This window comes from Lepidochelys kempii, chromosome 4, assembly GCF_965140285.1.
Source record: "Lepidochelys kempii isolate rLepKem1 chromosome 4, rLepKem1.hap1, whole genome shotgun sequence".
In the NCBI taxonomy this organism is placed as follows: Eukaryota; Metazoa; Chordata; order Testudines; family Cheloniidae; genus Lepidochelys; species Lepidochelys kempii.
The window spans coordinates 15,493,639-15,514,014 of NC_136383.1; the positions used below are offsets into that span (position 1 = coordinate 15,493,639).

Here is a 20,376-nt window from a genome sequence, read left to right on the forward strand (position 1 = left end):
TGAGTAGTCCACAAAGATTTTACTTCAGCTTCTGCCACCATCTCTCCCATCCTGGACATCTTGCTATCTAGTTAGCCTGCATTCAGTATAGTCAAGGTTCGTATTATATTAATATCAGCTTGTCATGTCCCTGTTGAAGGAAATTCTATATTCAGACATCCCACTGTTATAAAGATTTCTAAAAGGATTGATTCACGCCTTCTCACCAGTGCTTGACCATAACTTTCATGGGACTTGAATCTAGTCCTTACCAACTTAATGGAACCACTGTCTAATCCTATGGGAGGATGATTATGCTACTATCTGTCTCTGAAACCTTCTTACCTGGTGGCATGAAGTCATGAGAGCCTTTGGGGGCTAATGTCTGACCTCTTCTGCCAATATTTCCCCTCAGACTTTGCGGTTCACCAAGGGAAGCCAGAGTACACAACTTATTTGTGAAAAGAGCTCTGAGCTGTTGCCAAAATAAGAATAAACTTTGCTGAGAATTCCGGTAAAGATTACATGTAGTGTTAACTGTGATATGTTTTCCTTTGTAGAACCTGTTTGTCTGAGACTATATAACATTCCAGTCCATGAGGTAGCATGTGCACCCCTATAATGCTAATTTCTTTCTAGATCCTACCAGTTTTCATGCCAAGTGTACATGCATACCTGAGGAGCTTCCAGCTACTGTTTAAGTAACTACTCAAAGAACTACAGTTTCTGATAAATTACTTATCCAACTCAGTGGCCTATGTGTTTAGTGATCTCAATCCAGTCCCTGGTTGACAGATTCTACAAAGGGAAACATCACAGTTGACACTAAATGTCACCTTTGCTGGAATTCTCAGCAAAGAACTAAGGAGTAAAGGGACCTGAAGACTGAACACTTACCTTACTCGCTTTGGTGGTTCCTACATGTCAGGGTTGAAGCAAGTTGGTGGGGTGGGTTTGAGAATTGCGTTGTACAGATGGAGGAGTTTGGTCCACAAGGCTGTTAATCCAGCAGTTTTACCAGGAATAACATTCACTCACAAAAGAAAAAAAAAATGGAAAAGCTGAACCTCACTAAAAATGAGATCTGCAAAAGTGAGTTGAAATGTCCAGGGTAAATACATAGTGGAACAGAGACATGCATAACTTGCTAGCTTATGCTCTAACATTTCTAGAAAAACAGATGTTGGCCAAACAGTATTTTTCACAAAAGGATCTTAGATCAAACTGTTGATGCCTTAGTTATGCACTCAGCTAGAGCTATTAAGTGAAATTCTTGTCTCAGCTACGCCCGTGCACCCCCACTGAGTTCAGTAGGGTGCACAGCTGTAACTCAGAGGGCAATTTGGCCCCATAATATTGAGCATTACTCTCTATTTTGGTTTTCCACCTATTTAAAAAGGTAATCTGAAAAGCAGCTAATAAAAAAAATCACATTTTTCCCTTTTCTTTTATTTATTCACATCAAATATGCTGACCCTTTTTCCAGGTTATTTGGGGCCAAATTTTTCCCTCCAACATTATTGCTTTTAGTGGAATCATGCTCACTTTTTCCAGGACTGAATTTAGCTCTTAGACTCAATTCAAAATGAGGATGACAGATCTTTGAGGATCACAGGATGAGACCTCCTGTTTCTTCTTTCTCCTCAGTTGGAGAAAGGGAAATGAGAGGTGGGGCAAGCTTTATTCCTAAAAAGAAGAAGCCAGGAGAGAAGGAATGGCCTCTCACAGTTTGATCATTTCCTCTCCCCCGCCAAACACACCCCCTGAAAAGCCGTGAGTGAGGTGATGAGACTACCCTGGGCCCTTGAAAAGGAACAAATACTGCTCTAAAGGTATATGCACCATATTTGAGAACGGTGTTTCTCATGATAGAGGGCTTGATGGTGACCAAGATCTGGGCAGGGAGGGAGCAGATACAGCCCCTTTTGGCCTGAGTTTCCACCTCCCCAACCCCAGAAAGAGAAGGGGAGCACAGAGGGTATTTCATGTTTTGTTCTTGCTTCATTCCATAATCTTTTCGCCTCTCATATTTAAGGGAAAGTGTTAAAAGAGCATCTGCTTCTACTCCAGAAGCTGGGAATGGGTGACAGGGGATGAATCACTTGATGATTACCTGTTCTGTTCATTCCCTCTGGGCATGTGGCATCGGCCCCTGTCGGAAGACAGGATACTGGCCTAGATGGACCTTTGGTCTGACCCAGTATGGCTGTTCTTATGTTCTTCAGTTAGGTATTGAGGTTTGAGCCATAAAAGGCTCCCAGTTCAGCTTCCTTGTTTTTATTTCTTCTCTTTGGCTGGGGGTAGGGAGGGATCAAGTCATAGTCAGTTGTCTCTCCATCATTTTTAGTGTGTGTGGAGGAAATCAGCCTACCAGAGGGCATACTCTGCCAGTTTTCTCTTTCAATAGGATGGGGCAACTGGGTCACTAGAGGTTTCCCACAATTCAGTGGGGGTGGAGGGGAAGAGCACCAGCGTATGGAGACATTACTCCTTTTTCTCTTTCCTCCATTGGGGAAGGACTTAAGATGAGAAAGGCTGCTCCTTTCTTAACATTCAGAGTAGCTTTTATTGGGGCTCAGTGTCTCTCATAGGGCTGCAGGCACGTGAGGGAATTTTTAAGGGGAAGACACATCTGTGAAGGACAAGAGTGTAACAGGGGAGTGGGCTGTCTCACAAAGGAGAAAATGCACATAGAAGGTTGTGGCTAGGGGGTGGGAACCTCATATGGTGGGGGGTGAGTGTCTCATGAGAGACAGAGTGAAAGGCAAAATAGCACACATATGGAAGCACTTGTCTCACTTGGGAGCAGCTGTGAGCTAAACAATCCAGGTGTTGCCGTCAGTGCATCATGATAATGATTTACTGAGTCCTTAAGAAAAACATGTGCCTGGCTACAAAATGGCCTCCAAACCCATCTTGGATAGAGAGTGTCTAATATACATTTTAAAGTCCATTTAATCCTGTGTGTTACAAGTTTGCAGAGATTACAGAAACTCTAGGTGTTTCTGGATGGGGTCCTTTATTGTAGGCATCTAACTTATATAGACCCTTGATTTATCAGGCTAGACTCACTATTGGGGTTATGTTATTGCCAGCCTAGGGTATTTTTCTCATGTATGCATACTCCACTATATTGCTTGGTCACAGTGTGTACTGTTTTCTATTAATTATTCACAATCTGTCTTTGGTCTCTTGGCCAAACAGACCATAAAAGGCAGGTTCCATGAGAATCTGCTTACACTTTATTGGGGAAACAAGATGGAGAGCCTGCTAAAAGGTGTATGTCAGCATCGTAGCTTGGAAAAGAGGCACAGGGATAGAGTACTTCTGCACTTCAGTGATCCCTGGCTTCCACAGTAGCCCCTTAGAGGCCATTAAGAGTCAGTGCATTTTAGAATGGCTCATGGAGTGCGCCAGTTTGTGTAATGGGATGGTCCCAGAAGTCAGGGATACATGAGGATGGCTTGAAGTCACCTTTGCTCCTTCCCTCTCCCTGAACTGTGCCCATTGCAGCTTAGCTCTTCTACAGATGCAATCTGTAATAAAACTGAACTAAGATTACTGAATTTAATTCCCTATGGAATTTATCAGATTGGATCCAACTTGGGTAATGCTTGTCAACCAACTACTGTTTCATCTAGAAGCTACCCATCCTTTAGGTATTTTCTCTTCAAACCTTACAGTTGTTATTCATTATGTGGAAGGGCTTAAAATAACCGTACTAATGTTATAAATACCAGCAATTCGGCAACATCAGAACAGACAAGAATGGTTGATTACTCAAAATTAGCATCAGTTTCATAGTGGAAAAATAGCCTCCATGCCTAAGATTTGACCTTAGAATAACTTTGAACTGATATTTAGAGGAGCCATCTCTACTTGTTTGTATGGCATTCCATTGTTGATGGTTGGAAATACTTTCCAATCCATTCTGAATTCTTCCTCACACATTCGCCATCATATTTGCACAGTGAAAATAAATGATTGCTTGATCGTTAAATGAAAAAAAAAGTTAATTAAGTACAAGATTCAGCCATTGGCCACAGTTTATAGCTTATGTATACAGTAATGATACAACCAGCTTATAAAGACAGAAGAAATGACATAAGTGGTCACTTTATTACCACTTTGTACCATTTATTTTCACATGAAAAGACCAGGACATCTGAAATAAGTACTTGGGGGAGATAACCCTACCTCCATTATATCCCTATGTTATTCCCTCTCTCCCAATTACACTCTGTAGCACCATAAAACTTCTCCAATTTGAAACACTGCTCCAATTCTACACTCAACGGCCCCGAACGACAATAATTTTGCTTCTGGCTGTCACTTGATATTGCAAATACAGTGTGCTTACAGTGGAGCTCTGGAAGTTACAGATGGAGTGCATTCTTTGGAATCTTCTTTGTTTTATCATTGCAGAACAGCCCACAAAGTTTTGTATTATTGCACCTGAATAAATAGTGCTCTGTATTTCACCCATTGAGGTCAATGCATATGTCTTGCAAGGGGGGCATTCTTCAGCTCTTTTCCGATTGTTTCTACTGAATAACAAGAGGTTCAGCACCCATGCGATCTGACTGGATGTGTGTGTTTCTGATTCTTATCTTGAAAGGCCAGCTGCTGGCCACCAGTAGTTTTATACACAGCAATATTTTTCTAGCAAGCAGGAAGAGTGTCCATCTCTGCAGTTCACAATTACAACTATCAGCATAGTTTCAAAGGCATAGCCTTGCCAAATTCTTTAAATATTTTAATTTTATTGTAATGCATAATAACAGGTGTACAGTGTAGTTGCCAGTTTCTGTGTGCTGGCTGGGGGAGTGAATTATTATTTGCCAAAAGAGAATGAGATTTAATTGATATTTTAGGATGGAAAGTGATCATGGCCAAATGCACAAGCCTCAGCTTTTTAAGAAAATTTGTTGCTTATTATCATTTCCACATGATCACCTTGGGGGAGAAAAATACCTTACATATAAGTTATTCATAAACGGCTCAAAGTGATCAGAAATGTGGATTTTTCCCCCCCGGAATATGTGTTTCACATTGTTCTTGCTGTCTTGTCTGTTGCTTGTTTGACTTGGTTCCCTTCTCTAGGGACTGTCATATTATGGGAACCCTATCATTCAGTTCCACCAAGACTGCAGAAGAAATGCATTCTTTTCTTTAGAACTCGAAGCAAACACAAAAGTCTGATTTCCATGGTCTTGGCAGAGGAACCTTTTGGGGCTTACATGGTATGACTACTACTTAGCTGAAGTCTGATTTAAGAGCCAGACATTTTTTCTACATTGCTTCCATGGAGGCCAGACATTTGTGCTAGTTAGTGTGTGTTGCCAAAGCCCGAACATGAAATCAAACCTCTCGCACACCCCCACGCTAAGTACGGTGTCTTCCAATAACTGTGTTCTAATGACTCAGATGCTCATGCTTAGGCAAAACTCTAATATGAACCTGTTCTCATACCTGACAACTTCTTCAGCCAGTCCACCTAAAAGGGAAACAGAGAGAGAGTTGGCTGCATGTGCTTGGGGCATATTGAGCACAGATGTAAGGTAGCCTACCTGATGGGCAGTATCACAATTCTCAGGTGGGGCTCATTTTCTATCAGATTAATACAGGGTCAAGCATTTCTTTTGTGCTATGATCCACCTTACTGCTTCCCCTTATTTTCTCTTCCCCTTGCTTGTTCATTTAGCCTTTCTGACATTCACCTATCCTGTTTGGGTCCTGACACTAGGACTTGAGAGCCCTGTTAAGAGTTTTTGTTTTCTAAACTAAAATCAAATTTAATTTTCATTTCCATTGGTATTTACCTGGTGAATCCTGTGGTCCTCGGAGAAAAAAACTGGATAGAAGGGGCAATGGAACAGCAGCCATGTTTAGGTCCTATCTCTGTGACTCCACCTTGACTTTCAGATAGATTTCCACTCATCAAGGGGCTCTAGCTACTTGCAATAGTCATCTCATTCACTAAGTAGATTTCAAGAATTATATCAAGAATAACTGGGCCTAAATAATGAATTTACTGGGTGCCAGAGACCTGGGTCTCATTTACTATGTGTGTTCTGGTTACAGGGTGTGTTGTATTTATTTAGATGGAATGTATGGGCCCAAAGAGTAAAAGGAGTTAGCATAACCCAATCACTGTCCAACATTAAACAGTTTTAAACAAGGCTCAGGGTCTGGTATACAGAGACCTCAGCCTGCTTAGTACCATGGCCAATGCATAATTAAAAATCCTTTCAACCTTTTATTAAAGATATAGAAAAGAAGGAAAAACAGCTAACACTGCTGTTATTGCTGTCATTATTAACTCCAATCTTGTTTCCTAAAAAATCAGAACAAGATAAACACACAAAAGGGGAGAGAAAAGAATAGCAAGGATAGAAAATGCAGCTTCTGTCTCTGTTGTTGACTTTCACTTGCAAATCTCGTTGTTGGAAAAGCACAGGCCTAGCACACGGTCTTATCAACCACTTTGAAACTTTGCAAACTTGAACTAGTTTCAGGTTGTTTAGGGCATTGTCTTTAGCTGTCTCTTTCCGATCACAGGCTTACAGCAGTGTTGTAAAATATAGTCTTGGCCAGCTAATCCAGACTCTTATTAAACAGGAGGCAAAAGGAGAATGATAGGAAAGAAAAGAAATAAGGTGGGGAAGGAAAAGATCGCATGGAAAAGGAAACGAGGAGGACACAAAGTCTCACACCCCCATGGTATTTGGGAATTAACTAGAGTCAGTAGAGGTGGTGATGACATCTGGCTCCCTCTCTCTGTCTGGTCAGGAGATGGTGGGGATGGCAGCCATGATGGTGAAGCTCACTCCTTCCCCTTCTCTTGCCTTTCAGTCATCCAGCATTGTGGTAACTAGCTTTTCCTCCTAAAGTCTCTTTTTGAGGACCCCAAAAAGAAAGTGAGGGGCAGAATAGCCCATCCTCTCCTTACTTTGTCTGCCAGTTAGGTCTAGTTGTATATATATTAGCTGTAGAGAAAGGGTGATGATTGGTTGAGTTACCTCTGATATCACCATGGTGAAGGACTGGCATACATATATGGCTTACTGCAACTGAAAGCCTGTTCTGTCACATGGGTATAATTTGTAAAGTCAAAATGGCTGAGAACTTACAAATTGGATGGTAACAGACTGCAAATCCTAGTGATGACAGAACCTGATGATATTCTGAACATAAAGAGCCCTCAGACATGCTTGTAGCTGTTTCCATTGCTTCACACAGATTCATCAGACATTCTAGGTTTCAGAGGTTTCACAGACAGATGTTCACAATCTTGGAATTTTATTTTATGTATAATTTATCATTTATATTGTTGGGGTGCCTATGAGCTGTAGTCATGGATCAGGATCCCATTGTCCGAGATGCCATACAAATTCCAAACACAATGACAAACCCTGCTCCAAAGAACTTACAATTAAAGAATTGTCAATGTCCTCCTGTTGCAATTTTTTGCTTTCAAATTATTTGCTGTGGAGATTTGTTATAAGAATATTTTCATTTTCTATTGTATAACCTCACTACACATATCCTGAGTTCCCTGCTAAATAGCTTCTTCCCATACATTCTCTGTGACAGTCTTAGATGTCTGTGTGCCCATGAAGGCCATGGATGAAATCCTGACCACATTGTAGTCAATAGTAAAATTCCCATTGATTTCAATGGGACTAGGATTTTGCCCCATGCCTTCCTTTGCTCTATTAATCAAACGATCTTAAGGAGTCTGAGTCCCCACCCTATCCTCAACGGAGCATAGCATAGGGTGGTGTCTCTTCCAAGCTCCCAGAGTTTGGTGGATTGGGTCAGGAGGTGCCAATGGAGCTATGTGTTGATTCATCCCCTACACCCGTACACAACTGGAAGGGGACACAGCTGCAGTGGGAGTAATTGTAGCCCCAAGACTGTATAAGGAGGAGAGGATTCCTTCCTGACTCTGGTTGCTCAAGCTATGTTCAGACTCCAGGATTTGTCTCATGTTAAGCATGTACTTAAGTCCCACTGAAGTCAGTTGTGCTTAAGCATTCGCTTAACGTTAAACATGTGGTTAAGAACTTTGCTGAATAGATGTGGTTTACTGAATTAGGGCCAAAGTGAGCATTACCATCATTTTATATGTCATTATAACTTTCTACATAATCCTTGTCCCTTTCCATAATGTAGCCTAATAGTTTATTACTAGTTTGACTCCTGGAGCGAAGAATCTAGGTAAAACTTTTTACAGTAAAAACTTCCATAAATCTTTTCCCTGGCTATTTACAAATAATGAAAATAAAATATATGAAATGGCTAAATGCAAGGACATGGGTAACTCACCTTAGAAGACTCCTTGAACAGAAAGTTTTTTAAATCCTCTAGGCTTACAATTTGAAGTGGTTGCTGAATTTATGAAGATGTGTAGCAGAGAGAATCCTTTTGGGGATTAAAATGTTAGACTAAGCCAAAATATAAAATATATATTTAACATCTTTATTAATGACCTAGATGTAGGAATCCTGATCAAATTTGCAGATGGCAGAAAGCTGGAGGGGTTGCAAACACTTTGGAGGATAGAGCAAAAATTCAAAGGTATCCTGATAAATTGGAGAACGGGGCCGTAACCATGCCTCTGTGGGTCACAACGGAGAATACCAAATTCAGGACAAACTGCTGAGAAATAGGGCAGATACACCCCAAAACTGGAGGTTATTCTCCCACGAGATATACCAAACCAGCAACAAAAGTAAACTTCTGTTTCACCACACTGGCTAAAAAGTTTCCTTAGGCACTCCAGTCCTTGTGTTACCACCAAAAACACTAGACTTAAAGATGCATGGTTCTTTAAAACCAGTTTAATATAACAAACATTTTTTCTGATCCCAAAGGACCAGCCATGCACCCAGGTCCATATACAACTCAGATCTTATCCAAAAATCACCCTGTTGTCAATCCTTTAGTATCTAAAATCTAAAGGTTTATTTATAAAAAGAAAGAAATGAAGGTGAGAGTTAAAATTGGTTAAAGGAATCAAATACATACAATAATTGCAAAGTTCTTGGTTCAGGCTTGTAGCAGTGATGGAATAAACTGCTGGCTTATGTCAAGTCTCTGGTTGCTTCCAAATCATTGGAAGGTCATCAGTTTCTTGATTAGAATGCTCCCATTAGTATAAGTCCAGAGGCTTGAGCAGGAAAGAGGCAAAATAGAGGTGTTTCCAGGGCCTTTTATAGCTTCTACCATGTGGAGGGAAACCCATTGTTTCAAACAAAGCCCTCAGAACAGCTAGTGGAAAATCACAGGTGACAAGATAGTGTTTGGAGTCACATGGGCAAGTCACATGTCCCTGCATAATTTCTCTTAGTCATAGCAGGAAATCCCATTATTTGTAGATAGCCATCTCCCCTGGTCCATTGTTGGTTAAGTGTTCCTTGATGAGCCACTTAATTTGAATAGTCCCTCCAAGATGTGCTGGCTAACTATCTTGTGGGTGTTACCCCAGGAGCAAACATTTGAAATCCAGATATAGAGCCAATACTCATAACTTTGAATACAAAAATGATACATGCATTTGAATAGCATAATTATATTCAGCAACTCATAACCTTTCCATAAACACCTTACTTGACAACCTTTGTACAAGATTTGTTGCAAATATATAACAGTGGTTGCAACAATGATCTATATGGTCATATTTTACTCAGATAGAGCTAAAATTCAAAGGTGTCTTGATAAATTGGAGGACTGGGCTATAGACAAGAAAATGAAATTCAACAAAGACAAATGTAAGGTGATACACTTAGGGAAGAAAAACCAAGTGTACAAATACAAAATGGGGGATAACTGGTTTGGCAGCAGCACTGCAGAGAAGGATCTGGGAGTTGTGGTGGATCACAATCTCAACATGAGTCAACAATGTGATGCTGTTGCAAAAAAAAAGCAAATGCAGTTTTGGGTTCCATTAACAGAGGTATAGCATGCAAGTCATAGGAGGTGATAATACTACTCAACTCAGCATTGATTAGGCCTCAAGTGGAATACTGTGTCCAATTTTGGCCACCACTGTATAGAAAGGATGTAGAGAAGCTGGAAAGGATCCAGAGGCAAGCAACAAATATAACCAAGGGGATGGAATGCAAGCCATATGAACAAAGGCTGAAGGAACTGGGTGTATTTAGTTTGGAAAAGACGAGATTGAGGCGGAACATGATAGCCGTCTTCAAATACTTGAAAGGCTGCCATAAAAAGATGGGAAAAAAATTGTTCTCTCTCACCACAGAGGGCAAGATAAGAGGCAGTGGGTTCAAACTACGGCAGAGCACATTTAGATTAAATCTCAGAAAAAACTTCCTGGCTGTGAGAACAGTAGGACAAACTGGACAATCAAACAAACTGCCTAGGGAAGTCATGCCCAGGGAATGCTAAGCCCAAGTTGCATGATGATATGAGAACTTAGACGGCCCTTAATGCTTTTTGTTACTGATGCTTTATCTCCTTGCTTGTTTCCCCATTCTTGGTGATGTGATTTTCAACATGTTTTTTAGACTTGCTGAATATCACAGGTTTAATAGGCACAGTAAGGTTACCAGAAGATTTTGTAGCCACCGAGCAAAGAGCAGAAGGCTCATTAACATTGCAAGGTTTTTGGCAGAGTTTGGAATTCTGGTGAAATGTTTGCTGCAGCTCTATGAAAGGCTACAGAATGATTTGTATTTCTGATATTGATGTACAGTGGTGGCTGCTTGCTACATTGATTTCCATTGTCTGGAGTGATGATCGTGTTAATATGGAACATCATAATGTATCCTAGAAAGCTGGATTCGAAATCATTCCTGGTGATATGGTACAAAGAGTTTCTGCAGTAACAGGTGAAGTTTTTATTATAATGCAAGATATACTAGACAATGTACATACTTTGAAATCAGTTCTGAACACCTCAACACAGGCTAAATTCTCATGGAAGTCAATGCAAATTTTGCTGGAGTAAAGAATTCAACTGGGCCCTGGGTCATTTCTTTTTCTGCAATTTTGTTTGAATGCTGCTTCATTCTGAAATGCAAATTGGTCTTTCCTGTTATCATGAGGCAATTGCAGAATTAATCTCTAGTGTAGGTAAAGTTTTATTCTTTCAGTTCTTAAGTATCAACTCTGGTAAGTTGAATTCTGTTTTGCTGGTAAACTGCAATTTCTCTTTTTTTAATTGCCAAAAATTCTGATTCTACATTAGTAACTAAATATATGTGTAGATTCATAGGTCCTGGTTTCTGAGCAACTCACAAAACAAGCATAATTGCATATCTCATCACATATACAATTTCTGTGATGCAGATGTCCACTTGGATGTGTAGCTGGCCATTTGTAAGGACAATTCCCCAATCATGGTAATTGTATTCAGTTGTGCAAACACATTTGCAAATGCACAGTTAAGAAAATCAGGTTTAAAGTCTACAAACGTACTTTAAACCCAAATACTGTGCACCTGGAGCTACTCTGATTATACCAGCTGAGGATGTGGCCCCAAATACCCTTTTGATATTTGCCAGGGTGTGAATTTCAGATTCCATTTTTCCCCTGAAGACATCTCTATATAATGCTGTGGAGTGTTAGTTTCACAGTTCAAGAATGGAGTTTATACAGTATTCAGCAGTTCTTTACCCACAGGAGCAATCCAGGATTTTGTCCTGTGTTACATACATCTCGGTATTTATACACAGGAAAGGCCTTCCCATTTTGGTTGATTTCTTAAGCCACTTTCAGATTTCCTGAGCAGTCAATTTTATATGTAACATTTGAGAATGGATGGGTAGTTACCTGAGCTAGGACCAGGATTTTCCACTAAATACTGTTGAAAACACCCTCGTTAAGGTAGTTATAGTAAGTGTTATTGTCTCCATACTATATATGTTCAACCATGTAGAGAAACGTGAATGACTTTTCCAAGGTCAAAGAGTGTGTCAGTATCGGAGCTAGGATTAGAACTCAGGAATTCCTGCATAAACCTCTCATTGAACAGACATGGCACATAATGCATTCGGATAAGAATGAACAAACAATATTACCAGAACATCTGAAGAAACATTACTAGAAGATAGGGTTGATTCATTCTGGGGGTCAGCACAGACTGAGAAGGAGGTTAATCTCTTTAAACTCTGGCAACGAGCGCATGCAGGGGCTTAGTATTCTGCTTTGATGTTTCTTTAACAAAACAAAGCCCTTTCATGTTTAATATTTAAGCAAAATCTTTAATGTTTACATAGTACATTGTTTCATCTAATGTTCAGCTAGTATTTAAAAAGGATAAAACCAACAGGATTTCTAATTCCTTATGATGGAATCCCTAACTGAGGGGTCACAAGTGAGGTTAATTTCCTGCAAGATGGCTGCCTTCAGCTGTGAATTTGAAATACTCTGAAAGTTCAGTGAATTAGCTCTGAGTTTTTGAGGTATTCTCACTTTTCAGCTCTGCTGAGGAAGTAGAGGGTCAGGTCTTTGATCTATGTGAAGTCCAGTGATCCACAAGGAAATCTGGATCACTGTCTATCGTCCCTGGGCTTTCTCCTCCCATGTAATTTCACTTTACTCTACCTCCAAAGTGAGTGGAAACCATGGAAGGCTCATGCAGCCACTAGTAACATTAAATTCATTGGCTTTGGAAAGGAACTTGCTGTCTAAAGCATCTCCTTGTTTGATTGTGTGGTGTTCCACTGGAGCCTCACTGCCAGCCATGCTCTGCCCACCACTGCACAGTGACCTCAAATGTGGAAGGGGGAAGTAGTTTTATAGCACAGGGTGGGAATGTATTAACATATTGCCAGATTACCCGCAATTTTGGGTGGGGGGAGGTGAATGACGGACATCCCATGACCATATCCTGCCATATTTTGCCTCCTCTCCAAGCATGAATTCTAGACCCCACTGAGATTTCGCCATAGGACCAGGGAAAGGGGATGGAAGTTGTCTTCCGCTAATGTATAGCTAATGGCCACACCTATACACACAATTGAAAACTTGGTTCCCCCCACATGATCTAGATCTGCATTTGGTGTGGTGTGTCCATCTGATTATGTAGTGTGTGCACTTTCAAGAAAACCGAAAGCATTCACTGGAAATGTTTGTCTGCAGAAATGTGGTTTTGAAGTTTTATGCACGTTCCTATGGGAGCGTTCTTAAGTGCAGATGTATCTACATAAGTTGGTAGGTTACCTTAAGTCACTGAAAAATCTCCCGCTTGAGTTTTTCCTTTCAAATAACTATTTAAATTCTCTCTCTCAGAGAAACAGGTGCATTCAGAGTTACTGATGGTTGAAAGACACAGCTTACTACAATTGTTTGAAAATCTGCCGACTGTTAAGGTAAATTCTGAACTATGTTTACATGCCATCCATAGAGGACACAAACAGCACAGTACAACATGCAGGTCTTGTTCTAGTCCAAAATGCAAGATAAAATCAGTCAAAGTTTTGTCATAGGGTTGCACTCATCCCAGTTCCGTTTATATCGGGAAAATCCATTGTAGTTTGAACACCTGGTTGCTGTGCAAAGTTTGAGTAGGTAGGAAAGGTAGGATGGGTTTATGGTTAAGGCACAGAACTGGGACTCAGGACACCTAGATTATTTTTCTGGCTCTGCACAGACTTTCTCTGTGACCTTGGGCAAGCCACTTATCCTCTCTATACCTCAGTTCCTCATCTGTAAAAGGGGATATTTCTCTTCTTCACAGGGGTACTCTGAGGCTTCACCCATTAATGTTTATGAGGTATTCCAACACTACTGTAATGAGTGCCATGGAAAAACCTATAACTAATGCCGGCATTGCTAGTTACACCGTAGCTGAGATTTGCACTTAAATCAGGACCACACTTTGTTTCACCTTTCATCAATTGAATTTAGTCTCAAAATTTGGCACACAAACTCTTTACAGGAGCATTGAATTTTATATGTATGTTTCAGTAAAATCTTAGGCCTGGTCTATACTACGGGGTTAGGTTGAATTTAGCTGTGTTAAGTTGATTTAAAAATGACTGCGTCCACACAACCAACCCCATTCCGTCGATCTAAAGGGCTCTTAAAATCTACTTCTGTACTCCTCCCCGACGAGGGGAGTAGTGCTAAAATCGCCCTTGCTGGGTCGAATTTGGGGTAGTGCAGACGCAAATCGATGGTATTGGTCTCCAGGAGCTATTCCAGCGTGCTCCATTGTGACCGCTCTGGACAGCACTTTGAACTCTGATGCACTAGCCAGGTACACAGGAAAAGCCCTGGGAACTTTCGAATTTCATTTCCTGTTTGGTCAGCATGGTGAACTCAGCAGCACAGGTGACCATGCAGTCCCCCTAGAATCGTAGAGCATAGAGTGTTTCTACTGTCCTACTCCTCCTATCATCTCCATCCCTGACATTATCGCAGATTAGAAAGCGAAAAAACCGCACTCGTGATGACCTGTTTTCCGAGCTTGTGCAGTCCTCCCGCACTGATAGGGCACAACTTAAGGCATGGTGGCATTCAGTGGCAGAGGCCAGGAAAGAATTAAGTGAGCACGAAGAGCGGAGACAGGATGCGATGCTGAGGCTAATGGGGGAGCAAACAGACATGATGAAGCGTCTGTTGGGGGAGCAAACGGACATAATGAAGCATCTGTTGGAGCTGCAGGAAAGCCAACAAGAGCACAGACCCCCGCTGCATCCACTGTATAACTGCCTACCCTCCTCCCCATGTTCAATAGCCTCCTCACCCAGATGCCCAAGAACATGGGGGGTGAGGCTGCGGGCACCCAGCCACTCCACTCCAGAGGATGGCCCAAGCAACAGAAGGCTGTCATTCAAACAGTTTGATTTTTAGTGTGGCTACAATAAGCAATGTGGCCTTGTCCTTCCCTCCTCCCTGACCCCACCTGGGCTACTTTGTCCGTTATCTCTCTCTTTTTTTTAATTAATAAAGAAAGAATGCATGGTTTCAAAACAATAGTTACTTTATTTCAAAGAGGGGGAGGGTGATTGGCTTACAGGGAATTAAAATCAACAAAGGGGGCGGGTTTGCATCAAGGAGAAACACACACAACTGTCACACTGAAGCCTGGCCAGTCATGAAACTGGTTTTGAAAACCTCTCTGATGCGCAGTGCGCCTTGCTGTGCTCTTCTAATCACCCTGGTGTCTGGCTGCTCAAAATCGGATGCCAGGCGATTTGCCTCAACCTCCCACCCCACCATAAACATCTCCCCCTTACTCTCACAGATATTATAGAGCACACAGCAAGCAGCAATAACAATGGGAATGTTGGTTGTGCTGAACTCTGACCTAGTCAGCAAACAGCGCCAGCGAGCTTTTAAACGTCCAAAGGCACATTCTACCACCATTCTGCACTTGCTCAGCCTATAGTTGAACTGCTCCTTACTACTGTCCAGGCTTCAGGAGCCATGGGAGAAAGGGGTAGGCTGGTGCAATCGCGTGGTGCTGCCGGCTGGGAGAGCAGACTGAGGCAGAAGCCTCCAGCTTGCATGATATTCCAGGCAGGACTGAATCTCCATGAGACGAAATTTAAAGAAGAGAGTGACTTGGAGTCTCTGGCTCCTATTCAGTGCTCTAAGAGGTGGATAGCCATGTCTGTCCAGGCGCCCCGATTGACCTCACCGAGGTCTGCCAGGAGTACCCAGGAGACGTACGACAGCTATCAGTCCTACTGCACCATCTGCCACTAAGGCAAGGAGCTGCTGCTGTGTAGCAATGCAGTACCGCATCTGCTGGCAGCACCCAGGAGACGCACAGTGACGGTGAGCTGAGCGGGCTCCATGCTTGCCGTGGTATGGCGTCTGCACGGGTAACCCAGGAAAAAAGGCGCGAAACGATTGTCTGCCATTGCTTTCATGGAGGGAGGGAGGGGGGGCCTGGTGACATGTACCCAAAACTACTCGCAACAATGTTTTTGCCCCATCAGGCATTGGGAGCTTAATCCAGAATTCCATTGGGCAGCGGAGACTTCGGGAACTGTGGGATAGCTACCAACAGTGCACTGCTCTGTAAGTCGATGCTAGCCACAGTATCGAGGATGCACTCCACCAACTTAATGTGCTTAGTGTGGACATACGCAATCGACTGTATAAAATCAACTTCTATAAAATCGACCTAATTTCGTAGTGTAGACAAGGACACCTTTAATAAATTTGCTCTCTTTCTTTGAAAGTTTGTCCTGTGTACATATTTTTTCAGATTCCTCTAGTTAAATATCAACAATCCCTACAAACTTCACACACAGCCACACACTGCTAACCTAATGGAGCTACATCACAATGAGCTGACATCGCTCAGCTTCATCAGCCACTTCCCTTTTCTAATGATGCAGGGCACAGCTTCCTTTGTAGCGGAGCAGCAAGCTCTTGATCTCTGACAAGTTGTACTGTAAATCTTCTCCTCTTGTTTTTTTTTTAACTCATCCCACTCAGTTTTAACCCCTTTTAGTAACAAGAGGTCAGAAAAGGGGCTGGGAGAAGAGCAGAGTTGAAGCCCAACTTAACAGAGGCCTGCAGTGTCCAGTTCGGCTACAAGAGCAGCAGCTGCCCCCTCCCTCCTACCCATTTCCAGTGGTTTCTCAGAGCAGTGGTTTTCAAACTGCGGGTCACAACCCAGTACGAGGTCGCGGAATGTAAGGCACTGGGTCGCGGCGGCTCTGGTCAGCACCATGGACCGGGCCATTAAAAGTCCCGTCGGCTAGTCCCTACCTGTTCTGACACCACACTGCGCCCTGGAATCAGCCAGCAGCAGGTCCGGCTCCTAGGATGGGGGGCCACGGGGCTCCGCGTGCTGTCCCCGTCCCAAGCACTGGCTCTGCACTCCCATTGGCTGGTTCCCAGTGGTGCGAGGTGCCAGGACAGGCAGGAAGCCTGCCTTAGCACCCCCACTGCACCGCTGACCGGGAGCCTCCTGAGGTAAGCCCGTGCCCCAGTCCCCTGCCCCAGCCCTGAGCCCCCTTCAAACCCAGAGCCCCCTCCTGTACCCCTAACCCCTTATCCCCGGCCCCACCCCAGAACCTGCACCCCCAGCCCAGAGCCCTGACCCCCTCCCACACCCCTGCCCCAGCTCAGAGCCCCCTCCCACACACTGAACCCATCATTCCTGGCCCCACCCCACAGCCCTCAACCCTGCACCCCAACCCTCTGCCCCAGGCCTGAGCCCTTCCCAAACCCCTCATCCCAACCCTGTTGGGTCACAGGCATCAACAGTTTTCTTCAACTGTGTCGCCAGAAAATTTTTTTTGAAAACCACTGTGTCAGAGGGCGGCCTCTTTTTATAGAGCTGTGGCAGTCTATTGGGCTATATGGCTAAGCAGTAGGATTTAGCACAGGGGTGGCAAATTTTTGGCCCGAGGGCCACATTGGGGTGTGAAACTGTATGGAGGGCTGGGTAGGGAAGGCTGTGCCTCCCCAAACAGCCTGACCCCTCGCCATCCACCCCCTCCCACTTCCCGCCCCCTGACTGCTCCCTTCAGAACTCCCCCCCACCCTGCTCCTTGACCTCTCACTGTCCCCTCCCGGGACCCTCACCGCAACTGCCCCCGAGGACCCCACTCCTATCTAACCCCCCCCACTCCCTGTCCCCTGCCCCCCACAGAATCTCTGCCCCATCCAACCGCCCCCTACTCCCTGTCCCCTGACTGCCCCCTGGGACCCCCTGTCCCTTATCCACGGGCCGGCCCCGGCCCCCTTATCATACTGCTGAGAGCAGCATGGCTGGCAGCCACACCGGCTGGCCAGAGCCAGACACGCCGCTGCTCTGCCCTGTGGGACCGCGCAGCCCCTTGTGGCGCAGCGGCATGGCTGCGGGGGAGGGGCCGGGGGCTCAGGGGCCAGGCAGGACTGTCCCACGGGCTGTAGTTTGCCCACCTCTGATTTAGCAGCTATGAGGGAGGAAGCTAGATGTTTGGGGGACTGGATAATCTGGACAGCAGAGCTGAGCCGCAAAAGTACTGATTTACTCTGTGCTCCATGTTGCCTGCTGTTCCCAATCCTTGCTGCAGAGCCCAGCTCCTTGGCCCTAGTGATCAACCCAGCTTCCCCTGCATTCCTATTTCTCCTAAACCATCTTCCACATAGAAAATGTTTGTGAATGTCTTTTCATTTCTGTAACCATTTATTTGTCTCTGGAAAAGTGACCTATAACGACAACACACAATCATTAAAATGAAGGCAATAATAAGAAAAATAAGTTTCTAGTCAGAATGGATGTTAGGGAATGGGAGTAGAGGGAAGAACCCATCAATCCAGGGAGCTAGTCAGTGTATATATATGGGCTGAAAGAGGAGAGAGTTGTAACTCATTGCTTTTTGCATTTTTGGGCTCTGCAGTTTAGCGACCTTATTTTTAAATGAGCAGAGTTTATTGTGGGGAAGAAAATAAATAACAACTAAAATGTTTGTGCATAAAGTATTTATGTGAAATAAAGTAACAGAAAGACCACAGGTATAACATCCGCATTTTTTGTAGTACTACTAATTTATTTGCTAAACTATAATGGAATTCTGTGTGATTACAGTACCCATCGCATTCAGTCCACCACACAGACAGTTCCTGACTCAGGAGTAACTACAGAAAACTAATTAATGAATGATTGGCCAGTTATTTTAAACAGTGACTGATTTCACCTAAATGTTTACAGAGAATTAATTACTGTATCTCTGTTCTTGAGAGAGAGCCAATATACCAAACTTTTATTGGGTGTTTGATTTACTCTATTCACAAAGGTATCCTGGCCCTTAGTTTTTCTAACAATGTTTTATTTTGTGACATGTCTGGCATCTGTTTTAACACAGTGGATATATGTGAACTGTTTGTGTGTGTGTGTGTAGATCATGAAAGGGTGTGCAAGTACAAATATGTGTGTGTGTGTGTGTATAAAGATATAATGTAAATGTTCCAGGTTCAAATGGGGCAGGCGTAGAGTCTGACTGTCCTTCAGCAACTGTGTAATAACTGAGAGCCAGATTCTGCTATCCATACTCTTAAAGAGAAGTACTTACATGAGAAATCCCATTGATTTTTCATTAATACTGACTCATGCTACTAGTCCCATTGGCTTCATTGGGGACTGCTCATGAGAGTAAACGCTACTCAACAGGAGCAGGATGACTGAGGAAAGAGCATAGTAATTATGCAACCTTCAAGGGGGAAAGAATCTGCTGAAAATGAGGAATTAGAGATTTTTCATGGGCTTGTATATATTGCCCAGGCATCTACACTATCATTTGGAACCAGAAATTTCATAGCTCTTCTGCTGACAAATTCAGGCCCCAGTTCTGCAAAGGCATGTGCATGCTTATCTTTAAGCACCAAGTTGTCCAAGTTAAATCCATCAGACTATTTATGTACTTAAAGTTAAGCACATCCATATGTCTTTGCAAGCCTTAAGGTTAGATCTTGGCTTCAGCTTGTGTAGAGCGCTAAGGAGGACAGTAGTGCAGAATTTCTGTTAGCCCTCAAGAGAGCAATAAGAGTAGGGTCCAGCTGGCTCACCCTAATCACAAAGGACCTTGGCTTACCAGCAGGTCTTAGCCTCTCCCTTAATAGGCCTAGATGTTGCAGTTTGCAGAGTGGATGATCTGGATGCACAGATAGTTCCTTTTCAAAGGAGAATCCAAGTGTGCTTAGTAGTGCCTTGCAGCTTCTTCCCCTCTTTCCCAGCAGGCATTTAATAGTAATAATAATTACCATATCACCTAGGAAACCTAGTCATGGACCAGGACCCCATTGTGCTAGGACAAAAAGATGTTCCTGCCCCCAAAAGCTTACAATCTAAGACAAAAGAAAACAGATGGGGACAGACGACCGACAGGAGAGTACAAGGAAACAATGAGACGATATTAGCCAGCACAATAGGCCTAAGTAGTTTAAAACACTTACAGTAAATGTCAACTGTGTTAGTTGATTTAGAGCTGAGCAATGCACATGATGCAGTGTGAGGGGCAAACGTTCTTCCCTCCTTGAAATGTCCTAATATTCTTTTAATTTGAATTGATTTAGGCGAAAGCAGCTAATGCTATCAAACCATTTCCAGCAAGCACACACACTTATTTTGGGGATGGGCATGCTATTAATGCTGCATTACATGTAAACATCTGGGCTATTTGTAAACAAATAGAAACAAGGAAGTGTTCATCAAGGCATTTTCTTGATTCAGATCAGGACATCCCTGGGGTCAGAGTCCCGCTCTGATAACCAAGGATAGCACTTGCTTTGAGAGCTATCGTTTGCCATCAGAATTAATGAGTGAACCGAACAGCCAGTTAAAGTCTGCAATTGAGGGCTGTTTTCTTCATTTTTGTTAGGCAGGTTTTGTCTGAGACATCTGCCAATGTTGATTTGAATGCATGTCTCGAGGAAACCATTGCCAGAACACATGCATGTTCCAACAGCAGTGAG

General features: G+C 43.1%; 1 protein-coding gene across 1 annotated transcript in view; it reads left to right on the top strand.

Annotated features, from left to right (window-relative positions):
* The window catches only part of CFAP299 (cilia and flagella associated protein 299), a 395,611-nt gene that overhangs the window by 225,229 nt on the left and 150,006 nt on the right, over positions 1-20,376 (top strand). The gene's annotated exons all lie outside the window — the stretch shown is intronic.